The sequence below is a fragment of the Pelodiscus sinensis genome, chromosome 14, assembly GCF_052426305.1.
Source record: "Pelodiscus sinensis isolate ZL-2025 chromosome 14, ASM5242630v1, whole genome shotgun sequence".
Taxonomy (NCBI): Eukaryota; Metazoa; Chordata; order Testudines; family Trionychidae; genus Pelodiscus; species Pelodiscus sinensis.
The window spans coordinates 31,563,551-31,571,648 of record NC_143065.1 but is presented as its reverse complement, the minus strand read 5'-3'; the positions used below and the strand labels follow the sequence as shown (position 1 = coordinate 31,571,648).

General features: G+C 46.2%; 1 pseudogene; it reads right to left on the bottom strand.

The window, feature by feature from the left end:
* Nucleotides 1–1,817: 1,817 nt before the first annotated feature.
* On the bottom strand, nt 1,818–5,931 carry LOC149523604 (uncharacterized; annotated as a pseudogene).
* Nucleotides 5,932–8,098: the final 2,167 nt, after the last annotated feature.

The following is an 8,098-nucleotide window of genomic DNA, read 5'->3' as shown; positions in this document are numbered from 1 at the left end:
GAGGTTAATAGAATGTGTCCCTGGTAAGGTGACTGCCTTCAGCTTTGGCAGCAATGTATTGTGGGTAGCCATACCACAGTGCCTGTTGCCCGTTTGTACTCTGGGTTAGGCTCCCAGTGATTAATGAGACAAAACCATTGCAACAGATGGTTCTGGGCACATGTCATCAGCATCCCATAATGAACTTCTCTCCTCCCTTTCCCACCCTGCTTGCAAGCAAGTTTTGCACCCTTTTTGCCCCGGTTATCTGTACAGATGCCATAGCAGGACAAACATGGACCCTACTCAGCTTCAAACTGCTGTGGAAAGCATTGCAAACACCTCACACATTATGCTGCAGTTTGTCCAGAGATTAGTCAGGAGCTTCCAGAGCAGGGAACAAGGTGAAGAGGCCATGAACACAGACGTGCATGAAAACACTGAGTGAAGCAATTGGCATATGCTGGCAACAGTCAATCCTGTTGACACAGTGGAACAGCAATTCTGGTCCTGTGAGACACCCATAGACTGGTGACACCTCGTAGATATGCAGCCATGGGATGATGGCCAGTGGCTGAAAAACTTTTGCATGCCTAAGGCCACTTTCACTGAATTTTGTGAATGGCTTTTTCTCACCCGTAAGTGCAGCAATACCAGCGATACTGCTCTGACTCTTGAGAAGCGAGTGGCTTCCTGTGGAAGCTTGCAATGGGAGACAGCTACCAGTTAATTGGGAATCAATTTGATATGGGTAAATCTACAGTGCAGGATGCTGTGATCCAAGTAGCCAGAGCAATCAATAACCTTCTTCTAGGAAGGATAGTGGCTCTGGGAAATGCGCAGGACATAGTGAATGGCTATGCTGCAATGGGGGTCCCTAAGCATTGTGAGGCGATAGATGGAAAGCATATTCCTTTGTTGGCACCAGATCACTTTGCCGAAGACTACATAAATTGCAAGGAGTATTCTCAATGGTGGTGCAGGCATGGATGGATCACAAGGAACATTTCACCAACATCAACGTTGGCTCGTCAGAAAAGGTGCATGACTCATACATCTTTAGAAAATTGCAAGATGTAACTTTCTTCCCAGAACAGAAAATTACCATTAGAGATGTTGAAATGCCAATAGTTATCCTTGAAGACCCAGTCTTCCCCTTGCTCCCATGGTTCACAAAGCTGTACACAGACAGCCTGGACAGCGAGCAGTTCAACTACAGGCTGAACAAATGCAGAATGGTGCTAGAATATGCTTTTGGCCTTTTAGCAGCAAGTTTTTGCAATTTATTGACTACAGCAGACCGCAGCAAAAAGAACATTCCCATTGGTGTGGCTGCCTGCTGCGTGCTCCATAATATCTGTGAAAGTAACAGGGGAAAAGTTTCTGGAAGTGTGGGAAGTTGAGGCAGATCGCCTCGCCACTAATTATGAGCAGCCAGACATTAGGACAATAAGTAGAGCACATTGAGGGCACTGCAAATCAGAAAGGCTTTGAGAACCAGTTGCATGAACAACTAGAGAGTGATGTGATAGCCATGCATGTTGCTTTTAACAAAGGGCCTCTTACATCATGGGTATTGGCCTGTAAACCACCCCCTGTGCAGGTGACACATGCAATAAAGATCCTGTTGTTCTGAAGCCATGTGTTTTTATTTAGGAAACACAGGGAAGAGACAGAAAAGGAGGTCACAATGTGAGTTCTGGGAGGAGGAGAGATGAAGGGAGCAAGGAAAAGTGGCATATTACAATCACAGCTGTGGGAATGACAGCCTTCTGTCCCAGGAGACATCCCTAGGAGTTGAGTGCAAGGCTGCCCTTGACTTCTCCCACACACACTTTCTATGGCACTTGGGAGAGGAAGCTCTGGAACTTGTTGATGAGGGCAAGTAGCTCAGCATAGCATGCAGGGGGACTCTGTACTCTAGAAGCTTTTTCTTGCATCTCTACCAGGCACCTCAACAGCTCTGTTTGGTGCCCCACAATCTTCAATATCTCATCCTGGATCCTGTATTCATGTTCTGTTGGGGGAGGGGCATCAGGGTTTTTTTTTTTAATGTCCTCCACTTTGTTTTCCTCTTTAAGATGGCAGCCAGCCTCCTGGTCACCATCTCCTGTCAGAAAAGAGCAGGAAAAAGAGGAAGGTGGGTAAAATGGGTCACATGACCCTAATCTGCCTGGTAACCAGAGAGTTCTTAAGGGGAGTTCACCCGCCCCTCAGGGCTCTCTGTGTGCATGTCATCAGCACAACCCAGCAATGCTAGGGCGACAGCTAGCAGGCTGTTTGGCTTTGTAGGCCATCTAGGCAGAAGCTAGCCTGGTTGCTGACAGCCCTTTGTGGTGCAGAAATCTAGTTTCACCGCTGTAACGACTGCTAGCACAGGGTTTATTTGTTTTAGTTAGGAGGCTGCAGCAGGGCCAGTCATATACACATGCACATGTACCATCTTGTCCTCCAGTCCACACACTGCACGCAGGACAGCATGTCAGGTATAGAAGAAAGAAGACCAGAAGCAAGAAGACTGTCTACCTGTCTGGGTCTCTGCAACTCTGCCCCATCTCTGCTTGGTTTTTTCCTCAGCCTGAAGACGTTCACCTACCTCTTTTCTCTGGACATCGAGACGCTGGTAGGACTGTTTAAACCATTCCTGTTTTGGGTTCTGGCCTCATGCGAGGCTTCATTTGTGACAACCAGATTTTGTGATTGCTTTCTAAGTTTAGTATTTTATTAAATAAAACCAGTTGTTGTTTCAGCCATTTCTGTTTGACTTGATTAATGCACAGTGATACAGATACAGTGCGGATGTAAAACCTGTGTCCCAATAAGCAGGATTCAGTCTTGTTTAACAGTTCCCTGACCGCTCTTCTCAGGCTCCATTCATATCATCTGCAACATCCTCCTCCTCCATGCATATAATTGCACCCTGTCGGTGTGGGCAGATCACATTTGCTCATTAAACAGGTCATCCCGAGTACGCTTTTTTCACTTTCTGATCTGTGGCAGCCAAGGCTCAGGAGGCCTAAGCGGAGTGGGCAATGGACTCACTGTTGTACATGCTGCAATGAAAAAAAAATGAAGGGCAGACTCTAGAGAAGATACATTGTAGAACTCATAGGCTATGTCTAGACTGGCCAGTTTCTCTGGAAAATCAGCCGCTTTTCCGGAAAAACTTGCCAGCTGCCTACACTGGCCGCTTGAATTTCCTCAAGAACACTGACGATCTAATGTAAGATTGTCAGTGTTCTCGCGGAAATACTATGCTGCTCCCGTTCGGGCAAAAGTTCTTTTGCGCAAAACTTTTGCGCAAAAGGGCCAGCGTAGACAGCTCAGCTTTGTTTTTCGCAAAAAAGCCCTGATCGCAAAAACAGCGATCGGGGCTTTTTTGTGGAAAAGCGCGTCTAGATTGGCACGGACGCTTTTCCACAAAAAGTGCTTTTGCGGAAAAGCATCTGTGCCAATCTAGACGCTCTTTTCCGAAAATGCTTTTAACGGAAAACTTTTCCATTAAAAGCATTTCTGGAAAATCATGCCAGTCTAGACGTAGCCATAAGCTAATCTTTTACCATGAAAGAACCTCTGTGCCACACAATCAGGCTACGTCTACACTGCAGGCTTTTTGCGCAAGAACTGTTTTGTGCAAGGGTTTTGTGCGAAAGGTCTTGCTCAAGAGTGCATCCACACTGCTGTGTGCTTTTGTACAAGAGATGTGCTTTTGCGCAAGCGTGTCCATGGCAGTGTTGTCGCTCTCTTGCACAAGAAAGCTCTGATGGCCATTTTAGCCATAGGGTTTCTTGTGCAAGAAACCCCTGTTGCCCGTCCACACGGCCTTCTTGAGCAAGAGCTCTTGCACAAGAGGGGTTATTCCTCAAGGGGAGAGGAATAACTCTTGCACAAGAAGCCCTCTGTTCCGATGCATTACTGTAAATTTCCTTGTGCAAGAACGCACGTGCAGTGTAGTCGCTTTGCAAGTTTTTGCATAAGAACAGCCATTCTTGCACAAGAAGCCTGCAGTGTAGACATAGCCTAAGTGTGTGTTATGTACAAGGCCAAAGCTATGTTTGTAAGTGCCTACTAGGCAGGTACAAGTCACAGATCTGGACTCAGTTTGGTGGCAGGCCTGGCAAGCCACAGGTTGGGGATCTTGCTCTTTTGCTTTTGCTTTGAAAGCACGTGTGACAGAGCAGCTGTAAACTGCAGCCCTCATGGCTAGGTGTGCGTCTGCATTTCCAAAAAGGGTCTGTGATCACAAGGGGTCCTGTAAGGTGGATAGGGTAGCCAGGCATGCTTGTAGGAGCTCCTGCAGTCAGCATGTGTTTGCCACCTCCTGTTTAGAATGCAACTTTCCCTTCCCACAGGGAGCTGCCAGGGAGAAGGGGGGAATTGTGTGGGCTAACAGGGGCTCCCGTGGTGAGCAAACCTGAAGTCATGGTTTGTTGGAGATGAGCAAACAGAGGTGGATTGCCAGTGTTACCAGTTACAGAGCTTCCCGTGCATCATCCAGGTTGTCATGCATGATATCGGTCCAAATCACAGAGCATGACAGGGAGCAGATGCTGACTGAATGTGGCCAGAAACCTGGATTGTATGCTGCAATGCTTTGTGCTGCAAAACTGCCAGACCACTTACTGCTAGTTTGGCGTAGAAAGGTATCCTACCATGGAGGTCAGAATAAGGCAGGCCCCAGAAACCTTCTGAGAAGCACTAAAGAGTTCCTGAAACAAAAAACAGGACTATGTAGCACTTTAAAGACTAACAAGATGGTTTATTAGGTGATGAGCTTTCATGGGCCAGACCCATTTCCTCAGATCAAATAGTGGAAGAAAATTGTCACAACCATATATACCAAAGGATACAATTAAAAAAAATAAACACATATGAAAAGGACAAATCAAATTTCAGAACAGAAGGGGGATATTCTGAAATGTGATTTGTCCTTTTCATATGTGTTAATTTTTTTAATTGTATCCTTTGGTATATATGGTTGTGACAATTTTCTTCCACTATTTGATCTGAGGAAATGGGTCTGGCCCACGAAAGCTCATCACCTAATAAACCATCTTGTTAGTCTTTAAAGTGCTACATAGTCCTGTATTTTGTTTCAGCTACACCAAACTAACACGGCTACATTTCTATCACTATAGAGTTCCTCTATGACAGAGTTGTAGAGATGTGCAGGGAGGATCAAATTGTTATAGGGAACCCCCGCTGTGTAAGCAGAGTGGCCTCCACAGATCACACCCAGTTGCCTTAACCCACTTCTATCATATTTACAAATGTGCAACTCGCCAGCATGCCCCACCCCCTGCCCCCTCGCCTCCCACCATCAGAGTCTGGCAGCAATAAGTCCTGGGAAGTGGGGATTGGCTCCAAAGTTTAAAAATAAAGGTCCTGGCTGTCGGTAAGGTCAGCTGCTCCACTTCGCTGCTGAGCATTCTCCTCCTCGTCCTCTTCCTCATCTACAACATCCTCCTCATTGAAGACCCATGGAGGAGGTATCTATGGACAGCTTTGGGATGCTGGTTGGATGCTCTCTAGAATCCAAGGCAGCTGCTCATAGAAGCGGCATGTCTGCAGCTCTGACCCAGACTGACCATTTGTCTCCTTTGACTTCTGGTACGCCTGCTTGAGCTCCTTTATTTTCATGTGGCACCGCTGTGTGTCCCTGCTGTGTCCTTTCTCCACCCTGCCAACTGTGATTTTGGCATCGATATCAGCATTTCTTCTGCTGCTTCTGAGTTCTGCCTGCACAGATTGCTCTCCCCACACAGCAATCAGATTTAGGATCTCCTGCATGCTCCCTACTGGAGCTCATTTGTGACCCAGGGCATTCATGGTCATGTTTGCTGCAGGGCTCGCCACGCTGGCCAAACAGGAAATGAAATTCGTATTTTCCCGGGGCTTTTCCTGTGTACCTGGGAGAACAGCAGAGTTGAAATCGTGGATCAGAGTGGTCATACTGGGACACTGTGGGACACCTCGCAGAGTCCAAAAACGTCAACTTTTTGCATTACCCTAAAGTTGACCACGTAAGGTCAAATTTACCGTTACTCCTCTCGCAAAGGAGCAGTACAGAAATCAACTTTAATCCCCCTAAGGTCAGTGGAACGGGCGTGGTGGTGTAGACTTATTGTTTAGAAAAACAACCTAATGCAGTTAAGTTCGACCTAAATTTATAGCATAGCCCATGCCTCTGGCTAAGCAGTAGGAATCAGGCTAAGTCAAATGATTGGCTTGTTTTATTTCTCCTCTTTCACTCTTGTTCCTTCACAGCTGGGTGGAAAACCCAAGCATCAAAATCTCATTTGAGAGGCTGAACCAGAGCGAATCCCTGTCTGAGTTTACACACTGGAGGGTCCAGAGTCTGATACTTTTCCTCTTCTTGGCGAGTGCCCTGCTCCTCCAGTCATCACACTGATTTCAAAGGGGCTGCTGGAGGAATGCAGAGATCCTCAGAGTGAGTAATGGAATCAGACTCTGAGCCAAAGGGATTGCGATAGGCCAGATGATGTTCACAGCATCCCAGCTTTCAGCACTGTTCCAAACTGAAACATCAAACCCTACTGAGCCGGATCCTCCACAAATTATCTACTGTAGCTGCAGCCAGAGAGAGTAAAGAGGGCTACGCCTGCCCTCCCCACTTCCATCCACAGTGTGGGAAAGCTCTGCCAATCCTCTCGTAATTCCATCGTTAGCCTGTGTTTGTTTTAGATTAATTAAAAATGAAGATGAGATTCCCAAACTCATTTAACTTCCTAATCTTTGTTCTCTGGGGATTGATAGTGGAGAACCAGCTGGGGACCCCGATGAAAAGTGGCTAATCCTAGGGATATATCAAAGGGAGTAGACAAGACAAAGAACTTCCCCTTCAAGAAGATTTTCCTGTGCCTTTGCCCCGTTGCATTTTCCATGGCAGGACATTCCAGTCCCAAATAAGTAGAACAAGATGGTAGGATGATGTTTAAGTATTAATCGTTGTTTTCAGATTTCTGCATGTGCGCAGGTGGGTAACATGGGGGAGAGCCGAGTGCTACAGCAATTTTTACAAATGTGCTGCTCTATCCAGTGGCTAGAAAGCTGGTTCAGAGTGCGCAGTGCTGTTAGTCAAAGCCTGAGATGTTATATGCTTTGACAGGACTAGTCAATTACAGGTTTCAGAAGAAGTAACCTGCAGCAGTTCGGCAATATTAGATGGATGTGTGGGGCCTGCGTTTACTTCCAATCCATCCATTAATGTTTCTAACCTGAAAAAATTCACTTCTTGAGCTAAAAGTGTTTGCAGAAGTGATATCTGTGTTATGTAAGGGAAGACGTGGACACATCCACTGCAAAGAGAGAAGCCAGGGGCTTGACTGATGCAGCGGGCTCATGCAGTTTTACTTCTGGAGTGTCCGATCCAGACAAAATTTGCTCTACAAGTGATGTGAGTTTGTTAAGTCCCATGTCAACTCTCCGCTTCACCAAAAATGTACTCCTGATCTATTTGGCACACTTCTTCATGATTGGATTTGTTGGCCTTCAGTCAAGGATGTGACTGAAATAATTAGCCAGATGTTGCAGATTATTTTCAAAACACAGCTTTCAGATTTGCAATCAAAGGTCTTTGCACCAGAGACCTGATTCTGAAGAGTTTCACTCATATAATCAGGGACCCTGACATCCCACCAGTAATAAAAGCTCAAGTACCAAATATCAGGGACATGCAACAGACTACTTGTAAACAAGCTGTAAAACAAGAAGTCACTAATCACAAATAGCGAATAAAGCTGAATACTGAATTCATTTGAGAAAATTAATGGTTATGTGGGGACAAACTGTGTAGAGAAAAATAGGCAAAAATTTGTCAGATTATTTATCCTCCTCTGACTGTCAGTCTCTGCTGAGGCAGAGCCCAGGTCTTGAGGAGCAAGGGGTTCTGTACTTCAGGTATGAGGTGTATCAGCAGAACTATGTGTGTAGACTCAGGATGGGGACAGGCCCTCCAAAGGAAGGAGGGGCAACTACACCAGAATCCAGTGATACAAAAGGGCCTGGAGATCCCGGCCCTTTAAATGACTGTTAGAGCATGGCATGGTGCACTCCAGGCAGCACTGAGGGCTGCTTACGGTAGGGACGAGTGCACCTA